Raw genomic sequence first — 17568 nt, 5'->3', positions numbered from 1 at the left:
GAACGTAGTAGGCGCCGAAGTCCGCCAAGACGGCCGCACGCAGCTCATCGTATGGCCGGCAGCTGAAGGCTGAGTAGGTGAGCCGACGCAGGAGGTCGGGCGGGAGGATGTCGCAAAGGACTGCGTGTTTAAACGGCTGGATGGTGATGCCGTTCAGGTACATCGCAGCCTCCAGTTGGGCGAACCACCCGCCGACGCCTGCAGGCCGGAACGCCGGGAGCGGTGGGTCGAAACTTGGGTGCTGCCAGTACGCCATGCTAGGACGCCGCTGGGATAGAAGGCACGGTTCGCCAGGTTACCACTGTTGAGGATTTGCGGGGTCGCAGAGGAGCACCAGAGAGAGACGACCAGCGTGGCAGGCTTCTAGTTCCGAACTGCCCGTGCCGGGCGTCCGCCCCGAGCACGCGCTGTCCATCTTTATTTTCTTCTAGCGCGCGCTGTAACGCCGATCTGAGCGCCGGCGCTTTATAGCGTCGCCGGGCGCTATACCATCTATACTGCTGACTTTACAAAGGACTTTATCATAGTGGTCTTGAGATTGTATATTTGTTTAGAGGCTCAGCTAACAATTTGGATTTTGTCTACATCAATGGCCATTACACTCCCCTATTCCCATATACTGATTTGTTGCCGGCTCCCCGCAAGAACATACTAACAAAAATCTCCGTTGAGAGGAGGTTACCTCCAAGCGACAAATCCATACCAACACTTTCCCCCATCTTGAGCTTAAGCATGCATTTTACGCAAACGCTGCCTTGCAAATTGTCCCTGTTTTTGGAGCATATCCAATCCTCGACAATTCCAGATGGGAATGCAGAAGTCCTTTCTCAGTACCTTCCAAACCCGACCCCTGCCTAACCAAGAGGGAAGCTGTAAGGCCTAGCAAACATCTGGACGAAGAGCGTGACCTGATCGCCCGTACCCACCCAGGTAGCTAATCCAAAAGGAACACCTGGACTGGGGGCTCCACCCTGTGGAGTACTCCTTTCAGCCTTTGCTCATCTATCCATTCGAATCCAACCACCACCTATCCATTCACCAACTTTGCACAAAATACCCCTGTCCTGCGCGTATACATTGGATTCGCGGCCATGCCCAGGATCCGCATAATAATCATGTGGATCCAATGGCACACCTTCACACATCAGATATCCCGCCACCTTCCCCTCTTGCCCCAGGATCCGTTCCTGTCCCATGTTTCCGAGAAACAGGCTTTGCGTCAGCGAACACGCGCTCTCATTCCTCCGTGTTCGTACCCTCTTCCCCGGAATCTCACTCGGGAGGAGGAGGTATCTGTGCGCCGGATCCGACAGGAGCTGCTCTGACTCCTTCTGTGCGTCATCGGTGGCGTGACAAACGCTACGAGGTGACTGACAAGTATCCCCATGGTGGGGCTGCGCCCGACCAGTGTGACGAAAAACACTTGCTGTGGACTTGGCTGGCTACAGCTTCCGTGAGACGACGCTTCCTAAGGAATGTAGGCCTCCGAGGGGACGTTGCAGGCGACTATCGCAAGTGGACTCATGATAATCGCTTTATTGAGAACTTTTGTCACATTTAAAGCGAGGCGTGTTTACACCCGTTCTTATAACTTTCTTTCCCTTTTTCATTATGCCTAATGGCAGACATGTCGAGTAAAAAAAAAGCTTTTGCTCATAATTAAAATTTTTCTTTCTCTCTTGAATGTGCACGGACTTGAAAATTATTTATAATTTTGTGGGATTTCTTTACTTCTCTTTCAAAAAAAAAACAGATTTGGTCTAATTGGAATTGACCTGTAGAATATCTTGCTTCGACGGAATGAATATCATAACAAGAGTTCATTTGCTATTCACATCAAATCTCCGTAGCTTTACAGTGATAGAAAAATAATTGTTTTATCTGAGTGCATTACATATTTTGTTGGTTGATAGATACCACAGCATTAAAAGAGCAAATAAGAGCCCGTTCTCTAGACGGGTTTAATTCTTACTGAGCTTCGAGTGTAAGCTGGTGTCAATGTCAAGAGGACGATAAGCGGTTGAGGATAATTTCCTCCAGTTGTTTTGAATAATGAGGAGAGTTTAAATCGGACGATGGTTTTCATCGTTCAGCTTGCCCCCTTTCGCAAAAACGACTGCTACTCTTGCGCTTTTCATTTTGCCGAGTAAACGCCTCATAACAAACACAAGTTTAGAATATAAACAAAAAGTGGATTTATTTCATAAATGACATGATTGATGGGCCTTATTAGCCGTCTACTTCGCAGCTCAGCGAATTGTTACGGCTCAGTAATGCTGACCATACTTGGGCAGTATAAAATGGCTTGGAACAAGTTGTTTTTTTAATTCTCGGTGATGTATAATGGTTCTTGAGACGTACATTCGAATCAAATCTTCAGACGCAAAACAGTTTTTGACGTATCGTATCGTTGAGTTCCTGGCGACTTTTGAATAAAAAATATTGTGGCGATTCTGCCTTCTGCTTCCGGCTTGTAAGAGAGTTTATATTGTACGAATGTTTGTCGGTCTGCCCAGTACAGGATGAGAGCTGCACAGTATCCTATGCATCTGTTGTTTTTCTTATCACCTTATTTAACTTGTTTCTGAAGGACTTGAACAATTTCATACCTAGGGGCTCTCGGCTATTGAAAAACATTTGTGTGCAGCAAGCATCGTTTCTAACTTTTCGCAAAAACTTTGCTGATAGCAAGGCTTTCGAATTTCTTATTTCCTGTGTATTCTTAGTAGACTTATTTTTTGTTTAATGCTACAAAGAGGTGTTGGTAGCCGCACTAAACTACTGGTCAGGTTCTTTGGCTTAATAAGGTGACCTTCCTCCGTCCGCTATTGCTCGCTCAGCTGAGTAACTAGATGGACTGGCCGCTCCGGCGGCTAGATATTCGAGTAACTGCCATGAACTACTTTTCTTCACTCGACAGGACAATCAGCTTTCCTCAGCGGTTTAGATACCTACGTCCTGCAGCGTTCTGTCGCTTCTCTTCTTCCAGCTGGGAGCTGACTCTGAGTCTTTCGATGGATTTGTCCGCAGATCTCACCCGCGGTTGTTCGGCATTAGCAACCCGTTCAACACTTTCAGCCGCGTTCTCGCATTCGTATGCGCTTATATACCTTGTCGCAGGCAAAAGTAACCATGCTTTAAAAAAAACGGAGTGTCCTGTCTTAGTTAATCCACCTGAAGGCGGTTGAGGAAAGGAGGAGGAGGATGAGGAAAAACTTTATTAAAGAGGAGGGGATTTGTGCGAGCTTATGCGTGGGGTCTTCATTCCAGGGCTCCACTGGCTTGAGCTGCCCTGCGGACCTGTTGTGTGAGGGCCCGCTGGTCCGCCAAGTTATCGCTGGTCAGCAGTGCCTCCCACCGCTCAAAAGACGCGTTTTCGTCTGCAGAGTGTTTGGTTTGGCCCCATATGCACAAAATGTGGAAGAGCGCAGGGTGGGCCTGGCACCAGGGACACATGTCAGACACATGTTGGGTGTATTAGAAGTCGTCTATGGAGGTTTGGAAATGTGTTCGTCGTTAACTGCCGCCATGGGACGGCATCTCGGGTGCCTAATTTCCTGTGGTTGGGGGGGGGGGGGGGAGGTCTCTCCTTTTTAAGACGGAGAAATTCAAGGGGTCCGTTATATTTGGAAGGTAGCGGAGTAAAAGCGGGCACGGAGTGTGGCCCCACTCTGTTGATGACGCCTCAAGCTAGAGCATGTGCCCTCTCGTTTCCCTCCAGTCCATCTGGGCCTGCGGTCCAAGCGATTTGGTGGGTCTTGGTGAGGGGTGTAATGCCCATCAGCCAGCTGACGTGCTTGAGAACTGGGCCTCTCAGGCAGTTTCGACTCGCGTGATGTGAGTCGTTTATCACTCGAGCGCTTTGGCCTCGAGACACGTAATGCCTAATGGCAATGGCCACGGCGGTGATCTCCACCGCCTGTTGCGTATTGGCTCTTGCAGAAGCAGTGAATAAAGAGGAGAATTGGTGGTCCACTGCCTCCACGGCATATAAGTCATGGTCAAGGTAGGGTGCGGCGTCCACAAAAGCCACGTTCGGGGAATTGGCTAGGCGTTGGCGTAGGTGACATACTCGCGCTCATCCTCAGCCTGTGAGAACCACTTTAAGTATATGTTTCGGGATTGGTGCCACGTTGATATATTCCCTGTGTTCTTTTTATAGGGAGGACTGAGGATCCAGTGCACGGATCTCTGCAACTGTGCCTACTTTGCGTAGGAGAGCTCGTCCAGCTTGGGTGGTCAGAAGTGTTATTGTTTGAGATGCACGGATGGCTTCTGTTAGTTCCGTAAAGGTGTTCAAGATTCGTAGCGCGGTCAGACGCTCCGTCGAGGTATTTTTAGGATGGTTAAAGGCCTTCTTGTGAACCCCCATCATGATGTTGTTAACTTGCTGCTCCTCTCCTTTTGTTATTGTGTGAAAGAGTAGCCCGTATGTGATTCGTGTAGGTACCAGCGCGTGCATCAGCCGAAGAGTGTCTTCTTCTCGCATTCTTTGGCAATGCCTGGCAGTGCGGTTGATCTTGCGAGCTATCTGGTTTGTGATGGTTTTGAGAGTCTGTATGGTGTGGGTGACACGGAGGTTGCTTTCCATCGAAAGACGAAGAATGCGGATTAGGTTAACTTCCCTAATGGCTTGACCGTCGATCGTGAGGTTGATGGAACCTGGAGAGACGTATCTCGGGACGTGTACTCGTATGACCTTTTGTTCCTCCGGGACGCAGTGCAGGCCGCTTTGAGAGGCGAAGTCGTCGAGGATCCGGGCTGCCGATATTTCGGTGGTTTCTTTTTTTCCCAGCGTATGGCGCGATCCAGCAAGTTGACACTAGAAAGCGATTTTGAAGGTATAAAGTTGTAGGGCAGCACAACGGATTTTAAAAAAATTGCGCTCGAGGACCCAAAGATCGTGAGCACGGTCCGTAGCAGCAGAACTGAGTCGTGGCCTGCGCAATGTCAAGGTGGGCGTGAAGAAAAGGGGTGCCGTAGAGGACGGCACAAAAAAGAGGCACAAGGGCTGCGGAGTAAAGCGGGATGTCTCTATATTGTGCGAAGACCACAATAGTGGCAGCAGCATAGGGTGTCGCCAAAAGAGCGTGGATAACTGCAGATAATCGGTTGTGAGGAAAAGTCTTGTACCTCCACCGCATGTAGTGAAAGTCGTCCGACGGGGAGCTACCTCGGGATCTTTTTGGCCAAACGGGCTGCTATCAGCAGAGTTCCCTGGAGTACACATGAACATCGGAGCGTCCAGCCAGTTGTCATCGTCTTTTTCTTTGAGCGGCAGCCACTGCAGTGTCCTCCGCTGGTGGTCTGTCTTGAAAGTTCAATTATCTAACTCTTCGGTAACTGGGTTAGCGAATAAAGTCAATAATCAGAAGCAGCAGAGGTTCTTTAAAAACAGCTTTCAAAATGTTTTCACCTATGTAGCTTTCTTTCCGAGCTTTAAAAGACAACTGGCATAATACAAAATCTTCCACGTAACAGTGGTGCCGATTGAGCGTCAGAATACGCGTCGGAGTGAATAAAATTCGGTTTTCTCAGAAGGGTTGTCCCGAAGGAGCTTCGTGAATGCATTGGACGAGGGATTCGTGAGAGCAGCCGTCAGGTGGCGGCTTTCTTGAAACATAATAGCGACCGAGGCGCCAAAGGTAGTGAGCAAATAATATGGCATGCATTGAAAACTGGGTACCGGTAAATAAATAAGCTGCCTAAAAGATACCTTGGTGAAAATACTTCAACATGCTGTTTTCAGAGCGATTTACAACTTCTGAATGTATAATTAAGTTTTTTAAGTTTATAAACAAAAGTTAGCTAACTGTCTGAACTTAAATGGTAAAACATGCTTAGAATACGTTATGCGACTGTCGACACCCCTAGATTGATTTGACAGCGCTAGAGCACTCCGTCTGTTTTGAAGCTTGGTTACCTTCAGCTTGACACATGACACATCTAGGATGGGGAAACAGGCGAGCCTTACATTCTCATGACATATTCGGCTCCATCACACTCCTAAATAGGAGGGCCGATGGCTTTGAACGCTTTAAATCAAAGAACTAACGAATGAAAGCTGCCGAAAAGAAAAGTATAACAGCCCGAAACGGGTCTGTACCTCTTATAATGCGTGCCGCGGTCATGACTCGAGACTATGAGGAAGCGTTTGACAGAGCTTCTCAGGCTGCGCCGGAGCTGGCTCAATTCTTGCCTGGAATTACATTTTTACAAAGTGTTGTCTGCTTTATGTCTTTCTGGGCAATTTGTGACTTGCTCCGTGTTTGATTCACAGCTTTTGAAATAATTACTGTGTCCTGTATTTCAACTGATTTTATCGGAATTTGTTTTGTAGGTACAACTACATTTGTAGACACTGAAAACATTATCCAGATCGGACGTGCTCCGCTGACAGTTCAAGCTGCTGAACATGCCTTTATAGATATTTATACAGCGTCATTTATTGAACCACCCCTACTTTCTTGAACTTATTTGCAAGGCACTCCGTAGATGAAGAGCAGGAGTGGAGATCGACGTTCTGAAAGAGAAACGGCAGGAGATTTAAAATTTACGACTGATTCCTCTAATTCTATACCACCTTTCTGATAATCAAGTGATTTATAACAGCACTGATGGTTACGAAAGCAGGTTTATGCCCACGTAATTTAATAAGGTGAAAGCCGCGAAGGTAGTTTACGCCGGACATATGATTAACTGATGTCAATACTCTAAGTGCCATGATCATGCGCAGAGTTTGTTATCTTTCTGCGCTAAATGCAAAGTGACATGTTTATACAAAGATTTTTGCTCAATACATTTTAATAATTACTTAGATAACGTTTATTGGCGCAAATTTATTATTCAGAAATTGGCGCATAGCCTGTAGCTGCCACTGCAGACATGTTTTTTTGCCAGACCACCTATTTCAGTCTACTTTGTACTCTTGATTCTGATGCTAAACTTCGTGCTATAAATTTATCAATAAAATAGAGTGCTTTTTTACCTGCACTTCGTCCCTTTAGTTTAAAGTCGTTTAATGACAATAAAGCTTCATCTTCCATGATCTGCGCGGTCATTTTGACTGTGATATAGAAGACATGTATGTCATTTGGAAAAATAAATCCACTTTGCCCGGGTCCAATAATACGCTGATAAAAGTAAAGAATCAAAAATGCGAAAATAGAACACAAAATAAATAAATGCGTTCTCTGTTGCATAAATTGACTATACACGCTTCCAATCGTCAGTGTGCCTAAATAAATATCGCCAGAATGGACCCATCCTAGTGTTCCACTAAAAATGCGCAGCTTACGAAACTTCCAAGCCTTCCTTATTTTCTTAAACGAGTAAAGCAATGCTCGTTTATGGTTAACACATTTTTTGTGAGTTTTCAGTTCGTTATGCGACCGTATTCTTCTACTGTTTCTTTCCAATGTTCTGAATGTACACTTAAGATGTCGCTTTAAATTTTTTTTTTAATTTCACAGGACCACTTTTGCTCAGAATACTTAAAGCTGCAGGGAAGAGGTGTCTGAACTCGTCTTTTTTCCGCGGGAACTCGATCTACACGTTCCGAGCATTCATAGAAACTTCAACTTATTGCCGTGTGTGGCCGATTTCCTTAATTAAATCGGATTAACGTCCGGTTCCCGCCTTTTTTTCAAATTCTCCCCATACGGTGGGCGGAGTCGTCCAACGCGTCGAGTGCCTTTCAGCCAGCTCTGTGTAGACTTTCTTTTCTTTTTTAGGTTTCCTTGAATAAATAGTTTTATTCGCAGATAATATAGCCGCAAAATAAGCCTGCAGAAATAAAAATACGTGCGGACTATTTTCTACCACGGATTACTACGTATTACTCCGCCGATGGCAGAGCGGCAAGCCTCCACGGAGCTGGCTGAAAGGCTCTCCACGCTTTTAATTAGGGAAATCGAAGTTGCTAAGAATGCTCGGAACGTGTATATTGAGTTCCCGCGGCAAAAAGACGAGTTCAGACTCCTCTTCACTGCACCTTTAAGGGCTGCGTTCTACGTCCTCTGAGGTTGAATTGGCAAAACCACCTACCTATTCAGGATTGTATATAGGAAGCCCTCTGAAATGGAAAACAAAGTGAGGAATAAAGCAATTTTTCACCAAAAGGAAGAAAATCTTTTTTGAAGCTTTCTCCCAAACTTGGCTTTGAAGCTTTTTCTAGCAATTCGTTTCTAATGAACGAGATATACCTGTCTTGAATTACGTAGTTATTGTATACGTCCCTTCATTTCTAACCCATAATATTGAAGGCATTTCCCAGGCAGAATATCGCGTACCTCTTTTTCAGCAATGTTTACACCACTAGCATGTTTTCAGCATGAACCCAAATAATGGGTGTGAGGCGAATTAGCGGTAAACAGGCAGTATACCTGCAAGCATGAAAGCCGGTGCACCAACATGCCACTTTGTTAAGCTATTTTTAATTTCTTCTTTGCCTGTGTATATTACGTAGGTCCTGCAGGGAGCTTTGATCATCTCCACTAGTTTTCAGGATAGTGTTACTTGCAGAAACGCATAACCGCGTATCCAATGGCCGCATACAGATAACTTCAAAAGATTTCTTCCCGCACCGTTTTCTTGATTCGATACGTCGTCATAAGGCTGCAGATGCAGTTATTTCGCCTGCTTTACGCGAATCCCTTAGAGAAATTTATAAGCGCATTCACTTAGTTGTTCATGCTGGCAACACATCAGCCGTCTTCTACAAAACCATCAGGAGAAGCAATATAGGGGCAGGAGGTACCCCTGCAGCTTCGTTTTGGGCCCTCCTACTCTACTTATTTATCAAATCACTCATTTCTGTCAAGCATTTCCGTGAATAAAAACCTTAAAAAAAAACCTGAAGCCACTAGAGAATATGTTTGGAGTTCTGTGTATACAGATATGCAATGTTTTTCTCCTCAGAAACGTAGTTCATAGTTTCCACATCGTGCGTCTCTTGTGCCCGAGTCTGCTTCGAGAGCATCGTGAAGAACTGAGAAATTAGGATTTAAAAAGTTGACCCCAGCCGTCCCCATCACCTACCGTCCAAAACAATTACAAGGCCAGCCTTTTATGCCTTTTTATGACCAGTTATTATGTCTGCTCATAGCACAATCACGGAACTGTCTGGTTCAACACCGTCTACATTCAGTTTGATAAGCGAGCCGGGTAACTTGAGCTCGCCCAAGACGATGAGCCACCTCAGCTCGGTCGACAGTCAAGTAGAGTCGCGGCCATATTGCATCCATAGTGCTTCTGCGATCCCTAAAAAAAATTAAGAGATACAGTATACACCTACTATCAAAAGCCACTAGTTGTTTGGCGTACAAACCGTAAAAAAATAGTTTGTCTTATAATTTCTTCAGATTTATTTTTGATAACCGGCGATTTTTCTGAACGCACTTTAAGCAACGGTCTACTCTAGGGCCACCTCTTGAATTTTTTAAAATTATTCCACAGAAGCCGCTGATACTGATCCGGAGGTTATAAATTCGATGCGTTATCGGTCATCATGCAAAGCACTTGAACCTAACCAACAACGCAACTATGGGTAATTATTTGCCATTGCAGCCATTGAATGCGAGTATTCAGAAGCCGTATGGAGTTTAGCTCACTTTGACAAAGTGCTCTAGTCAGTGAGTGCGATTTAGAAAACCCACCTGCATTCCATCAGGCATACCGTCAATGTCGTAAAGAAATTTGACATGACCGGCTGTGGTGGTCCACAGAACTGAAACTTCACGCATCTTCTCCTGTGCAGATCGTAATACCATCCGTCCATACTGTATCGGGGCACTCTTTTACCCTTGGCTTTTAGTTCAGCACAGCTGTCAGGGCGTCGCTGGGCGCATACTCCTGCACGTTCGTCTAAGTGAAGCGATGGCAAAATATGCATTGTTATAAAAATTTTTTCAAGCAGCTCCATACTCAAAATGCAGTGTAAAAATTGATTTGCAAAAGTCGGCACCATTGTTTTATCAAGAGCATACAACACTAAGGTCACTATGTTGCAGCAAGAAGTTAACCATTAATACTGGTGTTTAGACGCGGCGTTCGGGATTCCTAATCAAATGCACCAGTCACATCGCTACTACCTACTTGAAGATTTCAAAGTTAAATTTCCACAACCTTCACTCTTATCTCCTTGAGCATCATTGTGACATCATCCTACACCCAATGCAAGAAAAAGGCATCTCTGCTTCATCGCCAATAAAACGGATTAAAAACAGCAATCGCCAATGCAATCGAATTGGGAGCCGTTTTTTATTAACATTCGAAGTCCATAATTGAGGAATGGCAAGCAGGATTATGTATACTTTCAAATTTAGAAAATATCACATTTGATAGTCACGGCCTTCTTCGGCAGCTTATGTGGAATTTAAATGTTTAAAACCATGTAATGTCATTTACTGCGCTTTAAAAAGAACGCTCCCTAAGTGGTGAATGCTTGTTATGTTCCGCACTTTCAAAAGTCTCCTTATATATGCACATTTTAGTTTGAATGCTCAACTTCACCACCAAAGCTACAAAATCCCGGCCACCGCGGATACCTTGACCTTCAATGAATAAATAAATAAAATGAATATAGCCGCGAACCTAAATTTAACCCATGACAGCGCGAACAGATCAGCTACGCAGGCCACTGCCCGAGAGCACTATGCAGTCGCCGCAGTCTGTCACGCCTCGTATTAAACTGCACGCAGTGCATTGCACATGGCCGTCTTCATCAACTTCCATGTCCGGCGCGATGGTTTCAGATCAGCTTAACCTCGACCAAAGCTCAACCTGTGTTTAATATTGTCACCAGTCGTGCCGACAACACACCGAAACAAAATCGTAAGCTAATCAGGTTGCACACTTAGTTTCGCACTTATACTCCGTTTAGCTACTTAAATACCTATAATTTGTTTTATGCGAAGCATATTACTAGAGCTACACTACAGCCCGTCGAGCGCGGCGGTGGAGCTACCATTGACCTTGAGCGTGACCACGTGACACCACATGACAACATGACGTCACAGCAGAGGAGAGATGGGCTGCCGGCTCGCGCGGTCGGCCGCGGCGGTGTAGGCTCCACATCAGAGGCGCTGCAGCTGACCACGTGACGCTATAGCAGCGGTATAAAGCTGAGCTTGCCTCGCTCTCCGGGCACTTACGAGGCGGCCAGGTGTTGGGATGCCGCCTAGAAGCAGGGCTGATTTGAACGAGAAGCGAAAGCTTCAGCATGCCACAGAGACCGATGAAGAGCGGGATGAACGTCAACCAAGGAAAGCCATGTATTACCAAGCCTAGCCATCAATATGCTTCGCATCTGACTAGGCTTAACCTTAGCTAAGCCTCAGTCATTTTTTTGTCTTCGAGCCCAAATGGGTAGTGTTTCTTTGCCGAAGGCAACGCACTGCCAGGTGTGCTGCAGAAGCGGTTATGACACAGATTTCAAAACTCATTTTTTCACTCTCAACAGGTTTGACATCTTTATTGCTGCCAACCAAAGTTAAATGTCATAAATTAAAAAGCTAAGCGTACTCTCTTCCAATGAAAAAATAATGACCTGTCATTTTTACAGGAGGCTTCAGCTTCAGGTCAGGGAGGGCAGATTGTGCACGTTTTTGAAATCGCTGCCACTTGAAAGAAATGTCGAAGATGCGCGCAGCGATTAACGTTAAAACAGAAAATTACGTTGTTTTATAAAGTATAACTGAAACAAGTCATTCCGCGCTCTCAGCTGTGTAATAGCATCCTTTCAGTATAACGTGCACCCCATTTTATGCACGCTGGCCTGCAGAGGACCTCAAAAGTGAATATATCAGCTTGACGCTTTTCCTTCTGCACAACACAGCAACAAATTTTAAGTGTGTGCTTCTTTTCTAAATGCTTGAATTTCAGCTGTTCTTAGTAGCAGTTTTTATTGTAACGTGAGAAATTTGGTAAAACAATGATTTTTAAAGTCTTTAGTGAATGGGTTCCGAGCTTCTTAATTTTTCATCGTGAGCTTATTGAAGTCTTTCCTTGACTTCTTTGCGGCACCGATAATTTTCAACTGCACATGGTTGGGAGAAGAAAAAGCATGAAAAATAATAATAAAATGAATAGTTTTGGGGGACAAATTTTTTGAAAGACTCGTTTCAGTAACTTGGTATTAAAAATATATGCTTCTGAATAAAACAGAGCGAGTGTGGGAGCACTTTTACTTACCGCAGGCGTGCTAATAACTACAACAACACTACCTTCATTGGAAGGAATAGCGACAAAGCTTCCTTCAAATGATTCGACTTCGCCACAATAAACAAAATCTTTCGGCCACTATATTCTGAAACTAAAAGGGTGCTTTTTTAGCATGGTCTAGTATACCTTGCAATAAACCTTTGCTGCCGGCTATAATCTAATAAGAACTCCCTTTCATCGTGAGCGTTGAGTAGTCTCTGAAAACTCGGACTCGTGTAGTCTGCATTGTGACCTCATAGAGAAAGTATGGAATTTGTTGATAAAGATGTTTCCACTGCAAACTACGATGGAGCATTCCTAAACTCATATGACAGATCCTACTTAAGAAATGATATTTTGTGCTATGACAGAAAGTTTTACAGAGGCCATTATATTGGTCACCTAAGCAGCTGAAAAAGCCCAATATGCGAGCAGCAATGCACTTACTTCTGTGGCAGTACCGCACGCAGTCGTAGCGCGTTTCAAAGACGCCGTCGCTCAAGCAGCCATTCCACAAAAAGCGTTCACACATTTGGGATGTGTGGTTGAAGAAGTACTTGAGTATATTTACAGCACAATCTCCGACGGGTTCCATGATCGGTTCCCTACAGGTCACCTTCTTTATGTACCACTTGTCAGCCAGCATTTGCCATTGGGCTTTAAAAGAATCAAACACAATAAAATCGTTAAACAAGCTTCAGTGCAAAACAAAACGTCTAACAGTTCTTGCTTGCATTTCTTTGCTGAGTAGTATTTCTCAAGGATTAAGAAGCTTTTAGCCGGTTTTGAGACATTATTCTATCTGCTGATTTTTATTTTCATTCTGCAAGGGTATGTTGTTATTCAGCGAAGTGGTCTAGTTTTGCGGTATGAGGGTGGTCGTGCAGCCGCATAATACGGTCATAAATTTTCATGCAGGTGAGTAGCAGAGAAGCGATGTACTCTGGTATTCCACATTGTTGAGCTGGCCTGCACGCGATTCGCAAAATGTAGTTATGTACAGGGACAGCCGTGTCAGCAAATTTCCTGGATCCGGTGTCACGACTGGTTTGCGCTTTAAAAACAGAAGCCGGCAAGCAGGTGTGTGGTGGAAGCTGTGGGGTAGGGGATCGTCGCCACCAACGCGGAGCCTGCGTTTTGCTCTACACATCACGGAATATTGTACGTAACGACTGGGGAGAGGCATGTATAGAGGCACCGTGTCCGCGTCAGCTATTTCGTCACTTACATTTACACCCCCGTCATTTACACCCGTCATTTCGTCATTTACACCCCCGTCAAAAGTATATACGGCCCAACGGGTTTGCTGGGAAGCCTGCTGCATGCCTCATTATGCATCATCAGCGACCGTAACCTCTCGAAAGAGGATTGACACCACGTCCTCAATCCTGCCAAACTTTGGACTGGTAGATTTGCTAGGGAGCCCCACCTAACAGGTTAGAAGCGAACCCCTTGGGCTGTATAATTTTGGCGGGGGCTGTACCTACGGCACTCCTGGTGTCGAGCTTCGCCCATTCGCAAGTGGCGGCTTCGTGCCTATCCGGAGCATAGAATGGAAAAAATTCGCACAAGCAGCACCACTCTCCTTAACTGTCGTGGTTTGGAAGTCTCTCTAAGAACGAAGAAAACTTACACGAGCTTATAAAACTTTGCCAGTTCGGCTGATATTCATACCATGTGCAGCTAGATCAGGCAGTCGAAGAAATATCACTGCATTTCTTACTCTACGCAGCAAAATCATAAACGTTTTGCGCTCTCCCTAATACTGAGAAGTGGTCCTCTACCTCGGTACGCCCGAGGCGCCGAGAGTGGCCTCGCAGCTCAGATGGTGTGCCTCTTTCCCTCCTCTGCTTCCTTCTGCAGCGCGCCCAGACTGAGACAGAGCTGAAACTGTTTGAACGAAAGGCCATGAAGCCTTTTTCGGAAAATGCTGCTAATATATCTACCGCTGCAAACATCGCTGATGCATGCGAAGGTACGGCGCCGATAAATTCTTGTTCACTGGCATTCTATCCTAGCATTTCCCTTCAGAAAAAGCAGTCACTAGGCCGTGAAAAAGCTTACATTATCTAACGTGTCTCGCATGATGTACCTTTTGTTCAGTCCTGATGAAACCAAGTTTTCCGTTGCCACGAAATAAAAACAAAAATAAAAGCTCCGAGTACATTCCCCGAGATTTACAAGCAATGAACTGCACAACTTGGCACCATAGCTGATGGGTTGCTTACATGTTGACAAATAACTTCACTAATATCGGGTGTCTACCTGTAATTATGTAGTAAGTGCACGTTTGCGTTTGGAACAGTGGAAGGCGCGCTGAATCCTTTGTTGTACAGGCAAGATAGTATCAAGCTGACCCGCTAGGCTAATGAAACTTTCTTTATCAACAAGGCTGGTGAAACATGTCACCAGTCCGTCAGTGGCGTCTGGCAGAGAAGTTGCCATCTGGGGTAACACGTTGCCTACGACTTTGTTTTCTGGGTTGAGTATCTGCCGCCAGCAGCAATGAATAAATGTTCTGCGCTGATACTAATTAATTGTGAATAAAACTACCGGTAATAGAAAGAGCATGGAAATTGACAGCTAAAGGCATATCTTTCATACCACTTTCTTGGGGAAATATACAGTGCTAGAGAACTTAGGCTACAGTCATTGCAGAACCGGCGCGTACACGGGTGCAATCTCTTGCTAGCGCATGCATGAGCAGCGCGCATAAACTGCGTATGCTTTACCCATTAGCGCCTCATATCGCAGAGATTTAGGTTTTATAATAAGCCGTAAAATATACTGAAAATAAATACGTGTCCCGATAACCAAAGCCGGAGGGATACCACTGCACGAATAAATAAATAAATAACTTTGAGTAGAATCAATTGCCGGATGCTTGGCAGCCGATTTGAATATTTGTATCTGTGTGAATTTACGTTAAGTTTATTAATGATTCCATTCTTCTAGCCTGAAGAGGAAATGTATGAAAAAATATACTTACAGTTTCCATGGCAGATCAGTAAGGATGCCAAAAGAAACAGAGCATAAGAGTGGACACTTGTCATTGACATAGTCCAGCAATATTTTCTCTGCAAAAACAAAGGACGAAACAGGATAAATGGCCACTATGTGTTCTCAACGCAAGGTCTCTGAAAAGCTCATCCTTCAGCTGCTTACACAGCTGCTCTCTAGATTCGTGAAACCCATGATGTAAGTACATTCGACGCTAAGCATGTTTTTTCTATAACCTGAATTATAAGCGCACCGCCTTCGAAGTTGATGAGCGTGCATGGAAAGACTAAGTGATGGAAAAATGGCCTTTGCTGAACAAACCCGATGCATAAGCGGTATGAGACATTAAATTTGATTCTGCTTCGAGGAGCCCTGGCCGCACTAGAAAAACATGGCTTTTGTTACACGCAGCAACGCACATACCAGAAATAATTTCTATGCAAGCCTAAAAATGAGTATTTCAATTAAAACTTACTTGTTTCACAGTCCGGGTAGTGCACTTCTTTAAAGCGGCAAGAAGGCATTAGAAGATATGTTCTTCGAATGGAACTTAATTTCAAGATCTACCTACGAGATAACGAGAGCATAAAACGCTATCGTTATCTTTCTCTCCTACCCTACTCACAGCTTTCTGCAATGGTCGAACAAGTAAAAGGGGTCTTTTTGAACCTCTCAATAATAGCTTCCTTAACGTTTCATTTCTGAAGAGGTGCTGCGACCCAATCCGGTCATCGCCCGCTCCTACACTCTTCGCCGCCCTCCAGTGGCCGAACACGCCGCATCATCCCATCGTTTCTGTGATTCCCGCAACCATAGGTTTAGTTGTTCTGCAGAACTAAGGCTTCTTCTATATTCCTGCGAAAACCTCTGTTCTGTGAGAACTGCAGCTCCTTTTTCTCTCTCGCTCGCAGCCAGCTTATCGCCACAAACTTCATAATCTCATCCTCCAAATAGACGCTCTGCCGCCCTCTGTTACTCTAACCATGCTTTAGAATCTACTGGTATCTTAAAGCATCATCTGTTACCTTGCCTTCGACGCATGCGCCCTGCTCCTCGCATTTCTTCCTTGAACCAGGCTAACGTTCACAAGCGTCAGTGCCCTGACCCATCCCGTTCTGTATATGCCTACTAGCGCTACGCCTATCATCTTCCTGGCGAGAGCAACTATGAGGAACACGGTACCATACGCAACTTAGGACACCAGCGCAGCGTGGTGAACAGTTGCTAAGGCAAGAGAAGAGCAAGTGGTGAAGCCAGCTCAAGGAATGGCGGTACCGCAAGGTGCAGAAGGACGGTGAGAAAATGCAAGCGCGATGCTAGGAATTCATCTTTTAGGTGGCGACATTAGCCCATTTTTCGTTTCCCAATTTCTAGTCGACTTCAAGAACTAAATTATGGTCACTGTCGGACATAGCAAACTTTAAGTATCATTTATCACTTCAGTTTGACAGTTGTTAATACCTTATTGCAGCAATAGGACGAGTTTTGTGGGAAAATTCGAGTCAACCATGGCTGATTTTTGTAATACTATAGCATAAAGAAAAATAAAAAACGCGGAACTCCACAAAATGTGTGCCTGTATTCACAAATAACTATTGCCATATAATATAGAAAGCACGTTACGCAAGCAACCATGATGAATTTTATCAAATATAGCCAAGATTGTGTTAATAAGATTATGAGGGGGCGAAAGTGAAGAGCATCTAGCATATTTTCATCACTGGTCTTTGCATTGCAGAAACTCAAAAGAAATTCATTTTATGAATGAATATAATATATGTTTCTGCACAATAAAAATCAGCAGACTCTGATCACTTGAATTCTTTTTTTTTTGAGAAAAAATGCCACTGCACAAAAACATTTAAGCTGATTCGAAAATCGAAATCGAATTTTCTAAACAGTTCCCTCATCTATCTAGAGGGCGGCTGTACACTCGGGCTTTACGACGGTGCGAAACCTTTACCTTATTAGTAAGATGAGTTCCTCTCGGTCTGTGCTTCTGACTACTCCTCACCTAAGTGGACAGTCCAGTCCACACCACAGTCCACACCTCAGTGGAACCATGTAAGGTCAGTGATAATCACGGCGATGAGCTTGAGGGTAGAGGCTCGAGCTCTCTAGGAAGTTGAGAAGCTCACCATTGGGTTTTGCTCTCGTCACTCTCCTGGATATTTTACTGTCAGTTGTCAACGCAACAGTGAGAATGATACCAATGCGATGTCTCCACCAATATGGGGCTAGATATTTGAGCGCTCAGAAGTACAACACGCTTGGCCGTAACGAAGAGCGCACTAGAGGGAGGTCACGGAAACCACCGCGCAAAGCTCTTACCTGTTCCTCTGCCTTCGGCGTCAGTAGCAGTTCGTG

This window comes from Amblyomma mixtum, unplaced genomic scaffold (genome assembly GCF_055824585.1).
Source record: "Amblyomma mixtum isolate Tamu unplaced genomic scaffold, ASM5582458v1 scaffold_35, whole genome shotgun sequence".
NCBI classification, from domain to species: domain Eukaryota; kingdom Metazoa; phylum Arthropoda; class Arachnida; order Ixodida; family Ixodidae; genus Amblyomma; species Amblyomma mixtum.
Note: the sequence above shows the minus strand (reverse complement) of the source record.